Raw genomic sequence first — 18,288 nt, forward strand, 5'->3', positions numbered from 1 at the left:
GCCAGTACCCAAGTAGTCATGGTGCAAAGTGGACCTTAGGGCATGGACTGCTTCAAAGTCCTATATATTATGCATGCAGTCTTGTATGCATGGGAAACTTGTCTTTTATAGCTTTTATTATCCAGTCTATGTTCTTACACTTGCAGCAAACTCTTTGTGATTGCTGTTTCAATATTGTAGTGAAGTATTCAGCAGAATGCCCTTATGTATGCACTGTGCTAAAAATGAAGCTCTTCCAAATTCAGACAGACACTCTAGTTGCAGAACTGTAATTATCCAGTCAGTTCTCAAGTAATCATGGTGCAAAGTAGGCCTTAGGCCATGTACTGCTTTAAACCTGTATAGAGTATGCATGCACTCTTCTAAGTAGGTGCACATTTCTTTTTTATACATGCAATTGTCCAGTCTGTATCATTAGACTTTCAAAATCACTCTCATTCTACTGTTTCAATATTGTAGTGAGCCATTCAGCAGTATTTCCTTATATATGTACTGTGGTAAAACTAAAGCTCTTGTAATTCAGTCATGCACTCTCTTTGCAGAACAGTAATCATGCAGTCAGTACCCAAGTAATTATGGAGCAAAGTAGGCCTTAGTATATGGACTGCTTCAAACTCCTGTTTACTATGCATGTACCGTTCTATGCACCTGGAAATTTACCTTTTATATTTTGAATTCCCCAGTCTCTATCCTTACACTTCCAGCAAAAGCTCTGTCATTCCTGTTATAGTTTTGAAGTGACTCATTGATCAGTGTGTAGTAATCCATTCTCTACATTGAAACAGTAATCAGGAGATGTACAATAAGTGGTACATTCCCAGAGATATGGCAGTGATTGTGCACTGTGATATCAGCACAATGGATGCACCGTATTTACAATGTAGTGTATTATGGAGCAAGAACGGCACAGATATGTGATGTATTTGTGTTGTGAAGGTGGTGCATTGCTTGACTTGCGTTCTAAGTGCAACGCAGCTCCAGCAATGCTCTTGGGGTTCTATGCTCACAAAGCGGTGTCAATCCTTACACCTGTTTCAAGCAGGTGCAGGGTTTTGATGTAGCATAGGACTAAAAGTGACAGAATGAAATATTATAGATTTCACTCAGTCACTTTTAGGAGGTGTTCATATGCTAGAATACTTGCACTCCACCCCCCCCCCCCCTCTCTGCGCAGGAAAGTCTCTTTCTGGTGCAGGGCTTTAGAATGCGATGCACCTTCCATATGCATTCCATTGTAAATATCAGGTACTATGGTACCTCTTTTGCAACACCGCTGCATCACAAAAGTGATCGAAAAGATGTGTAAAAGAAAAACAAGGGGGTTGTAAATTCGCTCTAACACATACAAATTCACCCAGGCAGTTTCACTAGCAGTGCAAATTGAAGTAAATACTTTTAACTTATTTATATGGATGTGTTACATTGAAGTGCTTCGGAGGTACTACAGTATAGTTTAGGTAAACACTTTATACATTTATGCTGTAGCACTCTCTTTTGCACTTTCACATTCACCATACACTACTAGTTAATTTCTTCATTTATGCACTACACATTCTTTCTGACAAAGTTTTACACACTAATATAGAAATATAATTCTTTTTTAAGCCAGTGGAAGTACTTCTGAAAATAAGTGTTTTTTTTCTTTTTAGTTATCTATTTTTTTTATTTTTTCAGGCAGTTTTTAGTTAGTTTTTTTAAACCAAAAAAATGAAACTGGAAACAAAAAACAGGAAGAAAAAAAAAAGTATTATTGTTTTGGGCAATGGTGCTCTTTGCTCTTCACAATGAGGTGAATAGACTGCTCACCGTAAAAAAGGAGTTCTCTGCTAAATTTACAATGAACTGTAAGATTTGCAAACTGAGGCACAATAATAGGATGTAGACTGTTCGGAGGAGGTGGTGGTGCTTTTGAGGTAGAAGGAACTGCAGGTTGAGGGTTTTCCTGGAACCTTTGTGTTGTCATCCTTCCATATTATTTGGATGCACATTTTTGACATGGTGAACCATTGAGGCTGCCCCGAAAGAGTACTTTTTAGTGGGGTCAGCCCTGGAAAGTGTAACCTCACAGATCTTGCATGCTACTTTCAGTACCTTCACCTTTTTCTGTCCCTCCGGAAATGAAGAAAACTTCCAAATTAAAGCTTCTTTTCTTTTTTCTGAGGTGGCTTAGTAACAAAATGTTTCTTAGAGGAATGTACTGATGAAGTCTCTAAAAGAGCAGTCATTGTAGAGTTTGGTAGTAAAAGACTATAGCTCCACAGAATAGATGTTTTTCCTGGGAAAGTCGAAGTAGGATAATCAAAATGAGAGGGGTCTTTCAACAGTTGGAATAGGAAGTATTATGAACTAATCAAAACTCTCCTTTTATGGTCATTTGACTTTGCGTACACTTACGGTGCTCTTACGGTGCTCTTAAGATGCGAGTATGTACGATGTACCTTTGCGATTTGCCTAATTGCTTTTAAAAGTAATAATGGCTTATTAAAAGTTTGTAAAAAATATTTTCATGATTGTCCTATATACTGTCTTCCCTTAATATGTACATTAAATACATAAATATATGTTTTCGAACAATTAGAAACTTTTGTGCCCTACACTTACGGGGCGCCGTATATGACGTCGCGCAGAAGCGCTGATGCGACGCGCAAGTCAAAGCGTATCTGTAACGAGTGCGTGGCTATGCGCACAGGACCATTTACCGTACAAAGTGTGGTGCGATCACTGTATGCGTACGGTGTGATTACTCAAAAAAACATTAAAAAGGAATTATTCAAATTCTAATTGTAAAAAATGGGGAATTTTTTTTAATATAAAAAAAAATTGGGATTTAGTTTTGTTATTATTTTACATTAAGAATATGAAATATAATTTAAAAAATAAAATTAATATAAATATTTTTCATAAAAATGTAAGAAATTAGTATGAAAAGAAAGAAATTTAATAATTTATACATTTAAAAATTATCATTTACTAAACCTTTGAAATTCACTGAAAAAACCATAGATTTCACACATGTTATAGTTAGCTAGAGATTTCACTCATACAAAACCATTGAGATTCCCCCATTATTGTTAGTTCAGCTAACTATAACTCGCGCGCCCGCAATGCACTGTTGATGATGTCACATATTACATCACTCATGACATGCTCAGTGATATCACTCATGACATTACCGATGACATCTCAAATGACATCACTGATGACATCATCCTTGTGAAAGAATGGCAGACCTCCTCTCACCTTAATATAACCTTTGATAGACACATTCAAAAATAGAAACTCAAGTTTTCAAAAAATTGAGATACCAATACCAGTTACAACAACCTATTCAGTAATTCCAACATCTACATACACATCCACTCATTCACCAACAGTTCTATATAGTCACTCATATATGTACTCACTCATCATATGTACTCATACACCTATACATCCTGTTACACACCGATACTCATCCATAGAGTTACTTACACACATACTCACATATGCAAATCCACTGCTGATGATCTCAAATATTACATCATTCATGACATGGTCAGTGACATCACTGATGACATCTCAAATGACATCACTGATGACATCAATGATGACATCTCATTTGACATCACTGATCACATCACTGATGATATCATTCATGTGATAATACGATGCACCTCCTCACACTCTAATATAACCTTTGATACACCCAGTGTTAAATACAGACTACCATTCTTGAAACCATTGACACACCAATACCAGTACTACATACACATCACTGATTCCTAGGTCTACACACACATTCACTCATTCACCCATAGAATCACTCATACATACAGTCACTCATCAATACAAGTCTATCATATGCACTCATACACCTATACAGACACTCACACACTGCCACTCATCCATTGAGTTACTCACACACCTAGTCAGTCATACAAAGAATCAATCACACTTCCATTTCCTCAACTATACAGTTATACACACAACACCTTACTTATTCAAACATATAGTAACACATACTTACTCTCTTATACAATCACTGATACAAGTACACAATGATCCATACAGCCACTCGCACATTCACTGGCTCTCATGTATAGTCATTTATATATGCCAACTCTCACATGCACTGTGTTTTACATATGTACTTACTTGGACATGTAGCACTGCAATATCCATTCACTCACCAACACACCCATGCACACAGTCAACCGCCCATATAGCTGTTTCTACATGCACTGTTGAACTCATACACCTAATGAATCAACTGCGTACACATCTATGCACAGAGTCACACACCTCCCAGCCACCCACACACACACTCAGTCTCCCATTCAAATACTTGGGCAACCAATCAATAACCCATATAGCCACTCATATAGCTACTGATCAACACATGCAGCAGCTTACACAACAACAGACATACTGATGCACACATTCAGACAGTTTAGTCACTAACCCATGCATTTAGTAAGACACATTTAATCACTCACTCATACAGTCAGTCAGACACTTATACATCCACTCATTCTTCAATATGTAAAACATATGTAAACTTTACAGAAACACACAGTCACTGGATGATGTCATCAGTGATGTCAAATGAGATGTCATCAGTGATTTCATCAGTGATGTCATTTGAGATGTCATCAGTGATGTCATCAGTGATGTCACTGACCATGTCATGAATGACGTAATATGTGACATCATCAGCAGTGGATTGCGGGTGCATGAAGTATAGTTAGTACAACTAACTATATAGGAGCAATTTCAATGGTTTTTTAAATGCTAATTCCTAACTATATAAGGCCTGAAACCTATGGTTTTTGAAGTGAATATATATATATATATATATATATATATATATATATATATATATATATATATATATATATATATATATATATATATATATATATATATATATATATATATATATATATATATATATATATATATATATATATATATATATATATATATATTCACTGAAAAAACCATAGGTTACACACCAGTTATAGTTAGCTGGAAATTTTACTGATATAAAACCATTGAAATTCCCACGTTATAGTTAGATGGACTCACTATAACTTGCGCGTGCAATGCACTGCTGATGATGTCACATATTACATCACTCATGACATGGTCAGTGACATCACTCATGACATCACTGATGACACCATCCAGTGAATGTGTGTCTTTCTGAAAAATAAATATATTTTATATATGTATATGTAAAAGTTGATGGAAGAATAAATGTTTAAATAAGTGTCTAAATGGATGGTTTTTAAAAATTGATTGGTTAACTGGCATAATAAGACATCATCAGCAGTGCATTGCACGCGCAAGTTATAGTGAGTCCATCTAACTATAACGTGGGAATTTCAATGGTTTTATATCAGTAAAATTTCCAGCTAACTATAACTGGTGTGTAACCTATGGTTTTTTCTGTGAATTTAATAGGTTTTTTAAATGCTAATTCCTAACTATAACTGGTGTGAAACCTATGGTTTTTTCAGTGAATTTCATAGGTTTTTTAAATGCTAATTCCTTTGTATATCGAGTTTCTAACCTTTTTTTTTTTTTTACAATTTGCTGTTTTTTTTAAAGTATTCATGTTTTTTTTATATAATTTTTTTCTTTTGCGCTCTGGGTGCGCGCTCCGGGAAGCTTTCAGCTAAGCTCTCCGGTAAGCTTTTCCGTGAGCTCATCTGAAAGCGCACCCAGAGCGCAACTGTCGTTCGTGAAAAAAAATATGAATGAAAAGTTAATAATAATGCAAAACATTTCGTACCATACAAATAAAATTAGTTTTTTTTAATAAGGAAAATGATTATGCATTTCTGTAAAAGTTTGATGACGTCACTTCGGCGCGCAACGTAAGTGCCCTCGGAAGCGCCTACGTACGCGGCGCATAAACGCACGCAAAAGCGCCTACGATCGCGCCACGTTTGCGCCCCGAAAAGCGCCTACGATCGCGCTGCGTAAACGCACCGGAAGTGCTCCAGAGCGCGCAGCGTAAACGCGTCGGGTCATGTGACCCTAAAATAACACTTTTCATTGGTTGCTAACAGTTTTTTTTTACAATGAATGAAATCCCCACCCATTTCCTTCACTTCTTCTTTCACTTTTGTGACTGAAAGACCTGCCTTTTTTGCTGTTCCATATTTCTTGATTAATCATGGCTGCCAGACCATCCAGCAGTGAAGATGACTCCAATGATTTCATTGATGAAGAGCCTCCTCAGCCGAAGGTCAAAGAACATTTCATCTGGAAATTTTTTAAGTTTCCAGCAGACCAGAAGAAGGTGAATGCACCAAAAGTAGAGTGCAGGATCTGCAAACAGGTCCTGTCACGGGGTAACCCCCCAAAAAAATACTCTTTTGGCAACTTCACCATGATTCGCCATGTGGAGAGGAGGCACCCCCAGAATTTTGCCCGGGAAAGTGTCAGGGCTCTGGCACAAGAGGTTCCCAGAGATGGGGCCTCTACATCAACAGGAGGAGCAACTTCTTCTGGGAGAGAACAATCGCAGGAGCAGGTGGCAAACATACAACCTGCATTTAACCATGGGGTCGTCAAATGCAGATACTGCAATCAACTCCTCACCTATGGGGAGCAAAGTGTCCTGCTCATGGTTCGAGCATTGGAGAACCATCGCTGCCCTTCCCACCCCTAATTTTTTTCTTTTCTTTTTGCTCCTGTTGAGCAGTTTCCATTCCCTGTTTTTGTTCCTGTTCAGTTAAAAGAAGAAAACCAAAAGTTCTTTTCAGAACTACCTCCAATTCTCATCAAAGAGCTATATTCTTAAAAAAATGAAGAGTAAGTGAAATATAGTGCATTCATAATTGAAAGGAGAATGAGTAATATGGCTGAGATACCCGCCACCCCCTCTCAACACAATCCCCAAAGGAGGGAAACCGGAAACAGTTCTTGAAGTTTTTGGAAGAGGGAGGGAGTGACCCTCCCGGCCGTATTTATTAAAACAAAATTAAAACATTAAATCAACATTTTCATATTATGTACAATTTCATTACCACATTGCGATGTTGGCTAACCTTAACAGATTCTCTAATACAGAGGTTCTCCTAGCCGAACTAACATCCTACAAACATTTACTTGAAATTATGAAATTGTACATCCTAACGTTTAAGGGCCAACGGCAAGGTCGTAACCGGTGTCAAGATCCCTAACCACAAATACCCCCCCCACTTGTGAGGGGCGACAGCACTGAGGCGTACCTCAAGTGCAACTACCAATTTCCCTTTGACTTGACGGGGGCACCAATAAAACTCGACGCCACTTAAAGGTCGTTCGAGGACTCGTGTGAGGTATCTAGAAGGTAGCGTAGACCCCCCCCAAACCCCGCACAACTTACCACATCTGCCGTCGCAGACGTCACTGGCCCCGGGAAATTCCCCAGGAGGGGGCTGTAACCCCTCCTACACAGGAAGGGGCCTTGACCGCCTTTCCTTTTCTTTCGGCGACCCATCCTTAGAAGGGACCGCCTCCCCGTTGAGGGGCCAATGGCCACCTCTCCCGAGCGCTCCCATCCGTGTTGGGTGACGCCCACTCATAGGGATCTTCCAATTAGTGCTCACCGATCATGACCTTACCGCCCGACCAAAATAAATACGACAATGCTAACTAAATGACTAAACTAAAAAGACAGTAGCAACTACACTTTTATTAAAAGCATGCTTACCAATAAACACTAAAGCAGAATTACTTTATTTGCGAAACGTAACCCAAATCGACCATTCTTTATTACATACTCCAAATCATCACGATAATACCGCAACCTGTAAACGAAAATCAGAGTTATCCATCAACTTTATTCAAAAACCACTTGCTGTCCTCAGGGGCTGGTGGGTGGGTCAAAAATTGGCTCTTCGTTCCGTCTCGAGCTCACGTGCAGCGAGGAGGTGCAGCTTCAGAGCACAGGAACAAGAGGATGCCTTCGGATCTTGCTCCTCCTTTTATCCGTCTTCAGGGCGGGCGTAAACCCGCCCCTACCTGCCCCGAGGGCGTGGCCAGCTGCGTCAGTGTCTAGGCCAGCCCACTCTAGGGCGGGAAAAGGCGCGCCCCGGCTACGCCGCTTCGGGCATACCAGCCGAGACACGCCTCCCGCCCAAGATGGCTTCCCGGGGGGATCGTGGTACTCTGCCATACGTGCGGGGGGACCGAGTGGTCGCCCCTTTCCATATGGCTGAGATACCCGCCACCCCCTCTCAACACAATCCCCAAAGGAGGGAAACCGGAAACAGTTCTTGAAGTTTTTGAAAGAGGGAGGGAGTGACCCTCCCGGCCGTATTTATTAAAACAAAATTAAAACATTAAATCAACATTTTCATATTATGTACAATTTCATTACCACATTTCGATGTTGGCTAACCTTAACAGATTCTCTAATACAGAGGTTCTCCTAGCCGAACTAACATCCTACAAACATTTACTTGAAATTATGAAATTGTACATCCTAACGTTTAAGGGCCAACGGCAAGGTCGTAACCGGTGTCAAGATCCCTAACCACAAATACCCCCCCCACTTGTGAGGGGCGACAGCACTGAGGCGTACCTCAAGTGCAACTACCAATTTCCCTTTGACTTCACGGGGGCACCAATAAAACTCGACGCCACTTAAAGGTCGTTCGAGGACTCGTGTGAGGTATCTAGAAGGTAGCGTAGACCCCCCCCCAAACCCCGCACAACTTACCACATCTGCCGTCGCAGACGTCACTGGCCCCGGGAAATTCCCCAGGAGGGGGCTGTAACCCCTCCTACACAGGAAGGGGCCTTGACCGCCTTTCCTTTTCTTTCGGCGACCCATCCTTAGAAGGGACCGCCTCCCCGTTGAGGGGCCAATGGCCACCTCTCCCGAGCGCTCCCATCCGTGTTGGGTGACGCCCACTCATAGGGATCTTCCAATTAGTGCTCACCGATCATGACCTTACCGCCACAGGCCGGATAGTTGACCGGCTATCCGGACCCCCCACAAAGCTCCTACCTAAAGGTCATGTTTTAACGTTTTTAACCATGCTACGAAGTCTCCTATGAGTAACTCATTCCCCACCCGAGACAAGTGCACACCATCCCCCAAATACATACTGTCATCATTAATACAGCCATGCGAAATAGAATGCAATGTCCTGGAACGGAACAACCTACTCACTTTGTTATTAAGCTTTCTCACAGAGTGATTCAAAGCAGGAACAGAAATAGCCCCTCGCCACACTTTTCGTGGGACCATATGTGACCACGCAATTGTACACCCCGGAACTCTCCTCGCCAACCAACTTACTGTGGAAAGCATTGCCTCCAGGAGAAGTCGTCTACCGGTGGTGACCAAATCATTGCCCCCTAGATGCACTATGACTATAGACGGCGGTGACCTCGTCCGTCCTAACAAACCCTCGAAAAATTCTTGAAACTGGTCAATACAGAGCCCGCCTCTTCCGTAGAAGGACACCCTGTACCCGTATTCCCCAGCTACGTGAATCATGTCACCTGCTTTGAATACGTCCGCGGCACGCCTCACGTATGAGTGGCCCACGACCCACACCTCCTTCTTCGCAGCCGGTGATGTCTGACCGCTGGCCCGGTGTTGGGTCGACTGCATAGTTCGCCCCGCCTCGTAGGCTTGCGCAACTGAAAACCAAACAAAGACAAGAAGCGTGAGTACATCATTACAGCTTCACAACATGTGCAATCGCACATACCTCTTATAACACTTGGAGGACCAACGCCCCACTCGTTTCACTTGTTCAACATTAAGACCCCTAGCTGTAGCTTCCGTAGCAGCCCCTATCCGAAAGGAATGGGTCCCAAACTCGCCCGGGTTCAAGCCCGCAGCGGCAATTGACATCGCAAGCACCCGCTGAAACTGAAATTTCGTCAGTGGGGTGGCGTCCGCGTGTCTTAACAAGGTCCCCCCCCATGATGCCACCCTTCGTGCTAGGTAGTCTTCTAAACACTTTACCGGACACATGGAGGACCCGGGAATCCTGCGTATGAGTACGCAGTCACCCATCCCATCTTGATCGGTCTTGGACCTGACAAAGGAGACAGTCATTGTCTCTCCTCTGATCTGAACGTGTTCCTGGCACAAACCCCCTGTCACATCCCGTTTGTTCCTTGCCACCAGTTCGCTTACCCGCATCGCTCCATGAAATGCCAGCGTAAAAGCGGCTCGGAACAACACCGTCTCAAACTGAGATGAACATGTGGCAGGGAGTGCGGCCAACAACTGGGCCAACCTATCCAAACCTATCGGGCGCCTCTCATTTACTCTGCGACCCTCAAGGCGTTGCCACCCACGCAGCGCTTTCTGTACAACGAAAGACGCTGTCGGGTCCTGGATACCATGAGCCCTGGCAACAAAGGAAATGGCAGCACGATGCCTCTGGGCCGTAGCCACCGATTTCCCAGCCCTACGTAAGGACATCAGAAAATTCACTACCCATTCCTCGTGGCCCCAAAGCCCCTCTCTATGAGTCCCCAAAAAGGCTAAATAGGACCGAAACGCCCCTTCATATGCCTTCCTTGTCCTTGGTGCTAGGCTCTCTCCCACGAGGTGACGAAGTTCGGGGCACCGAGAGACCAGAGAGCTTCGGGAAAGGGTGCCGGCTCTGGGTCCGCTGTGGGAAGGAAACCCGAGAAAGCCTGCATATGAAAACGAGACAGTGCATCACCCGCCTGATTCATCACCCCCGGGACATGTTTTGCTCTGAATAGCACATTCAGTCGCATACACAGTAAAACAATTTCTTTGAGCAGTCGTAAAAGCAGTTTACATCGTGCTGCCTGGCTATTGATGCACTCGACCACGGTCATATTGTCAGACCAAAATATCACAGAGTGATCTTTGAACCCTTCGGGCCAGGTTCTCAGGGCCACCAAAATGGGGAAAAGTTCCAGGAAAGCAATATTACTTGTCAGTCCATTGTCATGCCACCATGCCGGCCATCTTTGTGCCGACCATTTCGTGCCGAAGATGGCACCAAAACCTATGCTACCTGCCGAATCTGTCCATAGCCCCAGCTCTTCAGAGGACACGGCCGGTTTGTTCCAGACTACTCGACCATTAAAATCCGCCAGAAATGCTAACCAAATGCGCATGTCCTGGCGGACCTCAGCCGATAGTCTCGTGCGATGATGACCCTCCTTTAGGCCGACCATAGCTTGGGCAATAGAACGGGAAAAGGGGCGGGCCATCGGTATAACCCTCAGGGCAAAATTCAACTGTCCCACCAACTGCTGTAATTGATGCAGCGTAACTTTAGATCCATTTATGCACATTTGCAGGGCTGCCTTGAACTTCCCCACTTTGTCTGCTGGTAAACGAAAACAACCCTCACTGGAGTCTAACTCGATCCCCAGAAACTCGAGGCAAGTCGCAGGACCCACCGTCTTACCTGGTGCCAATGGCACACCAAACTGCTTCATTAACACACAAAATTCGGCCAAGGCCTGGCCACATTCGAGATCCCCGGCTGCCCCAAGGAACAGAAAATCATCAAGGTAATGCATTACATGTTGGAAACCCGTCCTCTTTGTGAAGACCCATTGTAGAAAACTACTGAATTTCTCGAAATAGGCACAAGATATAGAGCACCCCATCGGCATACACCTATCCATGTAATAATGACCCTGAAACATGAAACCTAGGAGACGCTGGTCGTCTGGGTGTACCGGGAGCAGTCGGAACGCTGACTCGATATCTGACTTCGCCATCAGCGCCCCGGGCCCCAGGCGATTCAAAATGGCTACGGCCTCATCGAAGGATGCGTACCGCACCGAACACACTTCTGGATCTATTGCATCGTTCACAGAAAGACCACGTGGAGCTGATAAATTATGAATCAGTCGGAACTCACCCGGGTCCTTCTTGGGGACCACCCCTAAAGGAGAACAAACAAAATTCTGCACCGGGGGTATACTAAACGGGCCGGCAACCCGACCTCGATTAACCTCTTTCCGGATCTTATCCTGTACCACGGTCGTATGCTGCAGGACCGAAAGTTGATTTTTACACTTCTCCACACCCTGAAAGTCCCCTACTGGGATGCGGAAACCATACGAAAACCCGTTCCGCAGCACCCCAGCAGAAGTACGATCCGGGTATTCACTGAGCCATGGAATCATCGCCAAGGTATCAATCGGGGTAGGTAAAGGCGCCCCTCGGACTATGTTAGACCTGTTTGGCGCCTCCTCTACCGCCGTTATCACCCGTTTTGGCTCTGCACGTGGACTCAGGATGGGACGACCCGCACCCACTACATTCGTGTTTAAATTTACACGAACCCTGGGGCCTAGTACATTTACCTCTGTTGAAATTCCAGCAGAACCCCCTTTTCCCTGTATTGCTGGCAGGTCTCGAGTAATCGTCGGTACCCGTACCTGATCGAAAGGGCGTCCCCGCATATTGGCGGGAGGATTCGCCAACATTACTCCCTACCAATGGCATTTTCAACATACCTGTCTCCTTCATTTTATCCCATGTCAAAGAATCGTAACAGTCCCAGGTTAAGCTTTTATTGTGCTCTTTAGCCTTTCTAAAAAGATTATCGTAGCAGAACCAATGGTTACCCTGGTGTGACGTCGAGTACCCCATGATTCGCGACTGATAGGTCGGTAACTCGGAAAGCAATTCGGGCCTACGTTCCCCTAAGATCAACGTAAAAATCCCCCATGCTTTGCCCCAATTGCCAATACTCTCATTCACTTTAAAGGCGGCCATTTTTGCGCGCCAAACACTCGGATCCATGAGGTCTTTCTGGCCCTTAACATGCTCCACCTCATAATGATCAACAAGCAACGAGAAGATGTTCACATATTCCCCCGCCCAAATCTTCTCCTTAATCGCCAAAGGCACATGTTGACCCAACTGTTCTCTACGAGAGGGTGCTGACTCATCCCTCGCAATCGGCAATGGCCGCTTACCTGCACCGGACGCTGCCTCTGCGGTCGTACTCGTCCCTTGTGTCTTGTCAACTACGGCAGCCGGCGCGGACACCTTGGCTGCCTCCCGTTTCTCACGCAGTTGCTTCATCAGCGCCTGCGCGTCGACAGCCGTGGCGCCCTCACTACCTTCGCCCAACCACGCTGCAAGTTGTGCTGCCAACTCGGGCGGCATATCTTCATTGGACACCGGGGTGACCACCACGGGAATCGGATTCCCCTCCACAGGTACCGGGGTTGGCGCCTCGAGCGGAGCCCGGGGAACCGGGACGTCTCCCCCAGCTGGTCCCTTCCTTGGCCTCTTGGCTCTCCCTCCTGGGGCTGCTCCAGCCGAAGGACGTTCCGGCCCCCCTTCCCCCTCTCTCTCCGCCACTCGCTTCTTCAGCTCGGTCATCTCCTTCATGAGGACCCGAAGCATCTGTTCAGTAGTCATTCTCTTTCCGCCTTTCTTGGGCATTTCTCCGACAGAGTATCTGTAAGACAAAAGAAAGATTAAAACGCTCAAAAATTGGCTCTTCGTTCCGTCTCGAGCTCACGTGCAGCGAGGAGGTGCAGCTTCAGAGCACAGGAACAAGAGGATGCCTTCGGATCTTGCTCCTCCTTTTATCCGTCTTCAGGGCGGGCGTAAATCCGCCCCTACCTGCCCCGAGGGCGTGGCCAGCTGCGTCAGTGTCTAGGCCAGCCCACTCTAGGGCGGGAAAAGGCGCGCCCCGGCTACGCCGCTTCGGGCATACCAGCCGAGACACGCCTCCCGCCCAAGATGGCTTCCCGGGGGGATCGTGGTACTCTGCCATACGTGCGGGGGGACCGAGTGGTCGCCCCTTTCCAGAAAGAACAGAAAGGTATGAGAGGTGAAAGGAAGTGAAGTAGGAGGAATGAAAGAAGGTGAGTGTTAGAAAAGAAAGTTATGACACAGTGAATAAACTGGAGGCCTCATTTCTGAAAAGTGACGCATCGCTACGTGAAAACAGCGATGCATCACTTTTCTAGACACACTCCTTATGACATTCCAGATATGTCATATTTAATATATGACTAATCAATTCGCAAAGAGTTACAGATATGTCAGTATTTCTGACATATCTGTAAACACAAAAGTAACACATTGCTGGAGTGCGTCACAAAAGTGATGCAACTCCAGTAATGTGTCCTTTCACATGGAAAAAGCACCATGTGAAAGGTTTGCTGTGAAGCAGGCGCAAGATTTTGGCGCAACAGCATCCTAAAAAAGACGCACTGCGTCATTATTACCAAGCTTTTTGCAGGGAAACACCCCCTCTGCATGCATTATACCTGACACTATTTTTAAAAAGTGACGCATCTAGGTACATGGGTCACTTTTTAAAACTCTGCGCCACATTATATCTGCGTCAGGTATAATGTATGCAGAGGGGGCAATCCCTCGCAAAAAGCTTGGTAATAACGACGTACTGAAATCTATGAGATTTCTCTGCGTCACTTTTAGGATGCTGTTGCGTCAAAATCTTGCGCCTGCCTCGCGTCACTTTCATGTTTACAGATATGTGAGAAATACTGACGTATCTGTAACTCCTTGCAACATGATTCGTCATACATTAAATATGACACATCTGGAATGTCATAAGGAGTGCGCACAGAAAAGTGACGCATCACACCAGCAGTGTAATAAAATGTGCCTCGTTGCACTATATTTAAAGGATGCAACAGCATCCTAAAAGTGACGCAGTGAAATCTCAAACATTTCACTGCGTCGCTATTACAAAGCTTTTTGCGGGGGAACACCCCCTCTGCATGCATTATACCTCACGCAGATATAATGTGGCGCTTGATTTTAAAAAGTGACCCATCTACCTAGATACGTCACTTTTTAAATATAACGCAACGAGGCACATTTTTTTACACCACTGGTGCGATGCGTCACTTTTCTGTGCGCACTCCTTATGACATTCCAAGTAACGCATTGCTGGAGTGCGTCACAAAAGTGATGCAACTCCAGTAATGTGTCCTTTCACATGGAAAAAGCACCATGTGAAAGGGCTTGCGTCAGTCTAACACCTGCTGTAAAGCAGGCACAAGATTTTGACGCAACAGCATCCTAAAAGTGACGCAGTGAAATCTCAAAGATTTCACTGCGTCGCTATTACAAAGCTTCTTGCGGGAGAACACCCCCTCTGCATGCATTATACCTGACGCTATTTTTAAAAAGTGACGCATCTAGGTACATGGGTCACTTTTTAAAACTCTGCGCCACATTATATCTGCGTCAGGTATAATGTATGCTAAGGGGGCATTCCCCCGCAAAAAGCTTGGTAATAACGACGTACTGAAATCTATAAGATTTCTCTGCGTCACTTTTAGGATGCTGTTGCGTCAAAATCTTGCACCTGCCTCGCATCACTTTTATGTTTACAGATATGTCAGAAATACTGATGTATCTGTAACTCCTTGCAACATGATTCGTCATACATTAAATATGACACATCTGGAATGTCATAAGGAGTGCGCACAGAAAAGTGACGCATCACAACAGCAATGTTAAAAAATGTGCCTCGTTGCACTATATTTAAAAAGTGATGCATCTAGATAGATGCGTCACTTTTTAAATTTTGCATAACAATGCGCATTTTTTTACACCGCTGGTGCGTCACAAAAATGGACGCACAGGAGGCGCAAAACTAGCAGCGCAAGGCCTTCATAAATATGGTCCTGGATTTTCCCCGTGCTTCGCCGGTGCGCGTACCATGCGCTTCCCCCGCGCAAAACGAAAAAAAAAATAAAAAATGTAATGCCCTGCAGGACCCTATTTTAGCCCCTACATCAAACCTAGGGGGTCAGAGGGGGTCTACTCTTCCCCCTTATGGTCATTTGCCCCTTTTTTTTTCAAACCCCTTGTGTCTCGATTTTACCGAGACACAAGATGGCAGCCGCTCCAGACTGTTTAGAATGTTTACAGACACCCAAGAGCCAATCAGCTTCCTGCGCGCAAGTCGCGTGTCGCGCCTGGAGCGCACTCCGGTGCGCGCACCGGAGAGCGCCTATAGATATATATATTTTTTTGAACCTAAATTACTCAAAATCCACTGCAGCACATATCTTGAGACATAGCAAAGGCACATCGGGCTACCAGTCCCTTCAATTTTGCCAAGTTTGCTGGAAATCCATTCAGCCGTTCGGGCTAAAAGTGAAATCGACCGCCCTATGGAAATTTACATGGGGAAAACGCGTTTTGGGACCCCCCTTTTATCTCGGCCCCCGCTTGACGTATCCCCCCCAAACTTTCAAGGAAGGACCCGAGCTCGACGAGGCCATTTTCAGGAAATTTTCAGGCAGATTCGTCAACCGGTGCCAAAGTTATTCCAAATAGAATTTTGAGATTTAACATTGAAAAAAATCCTAACTATAACTACCTACTGGCGACCGCCAGTAGGATATATATATATATATATATATATATTACCTACTGGCGGTCGCCAGTAGGTATATATAGTTAGGATTTTTTCTCTATGGGATTTTTGAAAATTCTATGTCTAATAACTTTGGCGTTTGTGGACGGAATTGGCTGAAATTTTCAGGAAAATGGAACATTTTGTTTCTGAGCAGCCCCTGACAATTTGGGGGGGTTTCATCAAGGGGGGGCCGAGAAAAAAGGGGGGTCCCAAAACGCATTTTTCCCATGTTAATTTCCATAGGGCGGTTGGCCTCACTTTTAGCTCGAACGGCTGAATGGATTTGCACGAAACTTGGCAAAATTGTAGGGACTGTTAGCCTGATGTGCCTTTGCTAGGTCTCAATATATGTGCTCCAGTGGATTTTGAGTAATTTAGGTTCAAAAAAATATATATATCTGGGCGGAGCCTAACCACACATCTGATCTGATTGGCTGTCAGCACTTCATCCAAGAAGTGTTGGCAGCCATCTTGGGACCAATATACATGATAGCACCTCATTAAAAAGCATTGTAGTTAATAGAGGGTTTTAGGACTTTAGTTACATTATAAATCATTTGTTGATGGTACCATACTCGTTTTAGGAATTGTGGTGGGTTCTAAGGTGATTTTACCATGTGAAAAAACCTTCTGCTGTGATATCATGAATATTGTTTGAAAGAAAACTAATATCTCATGATTTTCCCACAGTGGTTTGGAAGGGGATCTATAAGCTAAACTGAAAGCATATTTTCTGTAAATTCACATTATCTTTCTCAGTCATGTGAAAATGAAGTCTGACATTCTCAGTAAAACATGTACATCCAACAAGGACAGAGACTGTCAGTTGATTCCTTTGTGTTCTACTGCAGCCTCCTAGAGTGTTCTAAAGAACAACTAGAGCGCTAACAGTCCTACTTATTACAAAGGTATGGCACACCTGAAGCCATCTTGATTGGAATAAAGTGGTAACTCTTAAAACATTTAATTTAAAAAGAAACAACATGAGGGGGTATATTTTGCCATAGAAAGTATGATTAGTGCTGCAGAATGAAAAATTAGGGCACATTTTGAGTGACTTCTCAAATCCTTTTCTATTTCATTAAAACATTCTGACATGCAGTCTCCCAAAATGGCCACCAGAGACAAAAGAGCCCAAATGTAGCCCAAATATCACCCAGATGTAGCCCAAGTTTAGCCCAATGACAGAATGTCCCAGAGTGTTCTAAAGAACAACTAGAGCGCTAACAGTCCTACTTATTACAAAGGTATGGCACACCTGAAGCCATCTTGATTGGAATAAAGTGGTAACTCCTAAAACATTTAATTTAAAAAGAAACAACATGAGGGGGTATATTTTGCCATAGAAAGTATGATTAGTGCTGCAGAATGAAAAATTAGGGCACATTTTGAGTGACTTCTCAAATCCTTTTCTATTTCATTAAAACATTCTGACATGCAGTCTCCCAAAATGGCCACCAGAGACAAAAGAGCCCAAATGTAGCCCAAATATCACCCAGATGTAGCCCAAGTATAGCCCAATGACAGAATGTCCCAGAGTGTTCTAAAGAACAACTAGAGCGCTAACAGTCCTACTTATTACAAAGGTATAGCACACCTGGAGCCATCGTGATGGGAATAAAGTGGTAACTCTTAAGACATTTAATTTAAAAAGGAACAAAATGAGGGGGTATATTATGCAATAGAAGGTATTATTAGTGCTGCAGAAAGAAAAATTAGGGCACATTTTGAGTGACTTTTCAAATCCTCTTCTATTTCATTAAAAAATTCTGACATGCAGTCTCCCAAAATGGCCACCAGAGACAAAAGAGCCCAAATGTAGCCCAAATATCACCCAGATGTAGCCCAAGTATAGCCCAATGACAGAATGTCCCAAAGTGTTCTAAAGAACAACTAGAGCGCTAACAGTCCTACTTATTAC

The sequence above is a fragment of the Lissotriton vulgaris genome, chromosome 6 (genome assembly GCF_964263255.1).
Source record: "Lissotriton vulgaris chromosome 6, aLisVul1.2, whole genome shotgun sequence".
NCBI classification, from domain to species: domain Eukaryota; kingdom Metazoa; phylum Chordata; class Amphibia; order Caudata; family Salamandridae; genus Lissotriton; species Lissotriton vulgaris.